We start from the raw sequence: 3,370 nt of genomic DNA, 5'->3' as shown, positions 1-3,370 counted from the left end.
ATAAATGCAGACTAACATAATTCATCACCAACTGAAACATGTCTAATCGTATTGTGTGCTTAAAAATACAGATACAAGTGATACTGTCACTGAACGAGAGGAAATGGAGCACATTTTCCCGAAGCATCTTTTGAAAATTGTTCTTCATAATAACGAAATAGGGAAAACCTCTCAGACAGAAGAGGAAATCGAGAATCAAAGCAGACCGTCTGGATCTCCTATAGATGAACGAGATTTAGGCGCCAGAATGTTTGTCACACAGAATAAAGAGGGATCAAGTATAACTAACAGATCATTCTTGAATCTCTTCCCTTTAAAGATATTTGATTTGGTTTAAAAGCTGATCATGGTCAAACTCAAGAAAGCACCATGGGATGTGTATTACCCGTGACTCGATTTATTTTGTTGGTCAATAATATTTGCAATTCAATGTTGTATATTTCAGACATATTCAATCCGCAATGAAGACATCTGTGTTAAATAAATTGATTGATATTAAATGTTGATTACCGAACAAATACTGGATATAACTGTTTGAAGTTAATCGATGGTATATGAGAATGACGCATCAATGATGGAGCAGAAATCATTGCTCCCTTACATATTTGTCCGATGAACGCTTTTAAATTTTGAAATTCGAGACAAGTTGAGACATCACGTTGAGAGTAACAGTTGTCTTCTTGCACTGAGGTAAATGGACTCTCAGTCCTAACCATTCGAATCTGCAGCAATAGAGCGGAGTTGTACAATGCAGTCAGACCGATTGTATATTCCAGAGATATTAAATTCAGAATTTGGACATACATATTGAATAACTGTATTGATATTAAAAATTGAATGAAGATCCAAGGTGGATTGGGCATGCTAAATTACCCTTTGGTTCGATTGAATAGCCATGCGAAAGGAGTAGCGTTGCGGGGGAAACGAGGGAAATGGCCTGGTTATGATGTCCTGGCGTCGCTGCTGATTCGTTCGATCGAATACCTTTTCTGCACTGATTCTATGATTGTATGAAAAAAATACTGAGTATAATTGGTTGAAATTATTCGCAGGAAGATAAGAATGAAGCATTGATGATTGAGCACAAATCAGTGCTTTCTTAGACATTTGCCGGACGAACTCTTTTTAATTTTGAAGAACAAGATAAGTTGAGATATCAGGTTGAAAGTCAGGGATGTGCTCTTGTATTAAGTGATATGGGCCCGCAATCATACCACTCAAACCTGCAGCAACATAGTGGAGTTAAACATTGTAGTCAGGCCCATTGAGGCCCCAATCCTATCACTTGTTTCTGCAGTGGAGTGGTTATCCCGTTCGCCTAAAACACAAAAAGTTCCTGGTCCGAAACAGGGAAGCAGCATTCGTTAAGCTTTCTCATGGAAGATGAGGGAAATCCTGTATGATTTCAGTTCGTTGCTGAACATTATCCGAATCTCGACATTACAACAATATTATCTTTGCTCTGACCTCAAACTCAAATGGTTTCTGCGAATAAGAAATGCTGATTTTTTCGACGCACTGACAGGAAAGAAACGTCTCTATTTTGAGAACGTGCACATAGTATCATCTTGTTCAGTGGACAACAGAATTTAATGGGTTCATAGGTGCAAACTAAAATAGCGAATCACCATCTGAAACATGTCTAATAGGAGTGTGTGCTCAACAAGACAGACACAAGTGATACTCGAAGTGAACTAGAGGAAATGGCACACATTTCCCAGAAGAATCTTTTTTTAAAAATTGTTCTTCATAACATGGAAATCGGAAAAAACACACAGACAGATGAAGAAATGGAGACTCAGTGCGGATCAACTAGACTTTCCTATAGGTGGCCGGAATTTATACGCCTGAATGTTTCACACTTATAATAAAAAAGGCTCAAGTATACCTCACCGATAATTCTTCAATCTCTTCCATTTAATTATAGTTGACTTTGTTTAAAAGCTGATGATGGCCAATCTCAAACAAACAACCATGGGATCTGTATTACCCGGTGACTCGACTCTTTTCGTTGGCCAGTTATGTTTGCAATTCAGTGATATTCAATTTCCGAGATATTCAATTCATAATGAAGTCATATGTGTTAAACAATGTATTGATATTAAATATTGAAACAAATACTGAGTACAATTGTAAAATGAGCTTTGACAAAATGTCATCTGGACTCGAAACGTCAGCTCTTTTCTCTCCTTACAGATGCTGCCAGACCTTGTGAGATTTTCCAGCATTTTCTCCTTTGGTTTCAGATTCCATCATCTGCAGTAATTTGCTTTCATTAATGAGCACAATTGGTTGAGATTATTCGAAGGAAGATGAAAATAATGCATTAATGAATGAGTGGAATTCATTGTTGCCTTAGATATTTGACAGGCGATCGCTTTAAAATTTTGAAGTTCAAGATAAGTTGAACAATCATATTGACAGTAACGGTTATCTTCCTGAAACAAGGGACATGGGCTCTCAGTCGAACCATTTGAAACTGCAGCAACACAGCACAGTTGAACATTGCAGAGAGGCGGATTTGCTATCATTGCTGTCACCTGTTTCTGTAGTGTAGTGGTTATCACATTCACCTCACACGCGAAAGGTTCCCAGTTCAAAACCGGGCAGAAACGTTCATTAAGCTTTCTAATTTAGGGTGAGGAAATCTGTATGATTTCAATATAAAGAACAAAGAAAATTACAGCATAGCAACCAGCCCTCCACGCATGCACCGACCATGCTAGGTTGACGCTTTCCGTGCCCGCTGGGCACCGCAGTGGTTGGGGTGCATTATTGACCCCAATAATCACATTTTAATTTGATGTTTTTAAGTTTCCTTTGTACTTTGATTTCTGTTCGGGCTGTTCCCCTCCTTTTTGGGGAGCTGCCCCTTTTACTTTGTCCTGATTTAATCTGAGTTTGTTGACTTGGTTTGGTTTGACCTAAAAAGAGGGCAACATCCTGGTAAATCTTTTCTTTACCCTCTCCAAAGCCTCCACATCCTTCTGGTAGTGTGGCGACCAAATTTAAATATTATATTCCAAATGCGGCCGAACCAACGTTCTGTACATCTGCAACATCAGACTCCAACCTTATACTCTATGCCCCGCCCTATAAAGGCAAGCATGCCATATGCCTTATTCACTACCTTCTCCACCTGTGACGTCACCTTCAAGGATCTGTGGACTTGCACACCCAGGTCCCTCTGCGTATCTACACCCTTTATGGTTCTGCCATTTATCGTATAGCTATAGAATGATGCATTAATGAAAGGCTAGAAATCATTGTTCCCTTAGATATTTGCCAGAAGAACGCTTTTAAATTTTGATGTTCAAAATAAGTTGAGCAATCAGATTGAAAGCAACGGTTATCTTCCTGAATTAAGAAG

At 38.8% G+C, this 3,370-nt stretch overlaps 1 non-coding gene across 1 annotated transcript; it reads left to right on the top strand.

The window, feature by feature from the left end:
• The first annotated feature begins 2,542 nt into the window (after positions 1-2,542).
• On the top strand, positions 2,543-2,615 carry trnav-cac (transfer RNA valine (anticodon CAC)). The gene has a single exon. It is a non-coding gene; the product is annotated as a tRNA-Val (tRNA).
• Positions 2,616-3,370: the final 755 nt, after the last annotated feature.

The sequence above is a fragment of the Mustelus asterias genome, unplaced genomic scaffold, assembly GCF_964213995.1.
Source record: "Mustelus asterias unplaced genomic scaffold, sMusAst1.hap1.1 HAP1_SCAFFOLD_150, whole genome shotgun sequence".
NCBI classification, from domain to species: Eukaryota; Metazoa; Chordata; class Chondrichthyes; order Carcharhiniformes; family Triakidae; genus Mustelus; species Mustelus asterias.
This window is presented reverse-complemented; position numbering and strand designations above follow the sequence as displayed.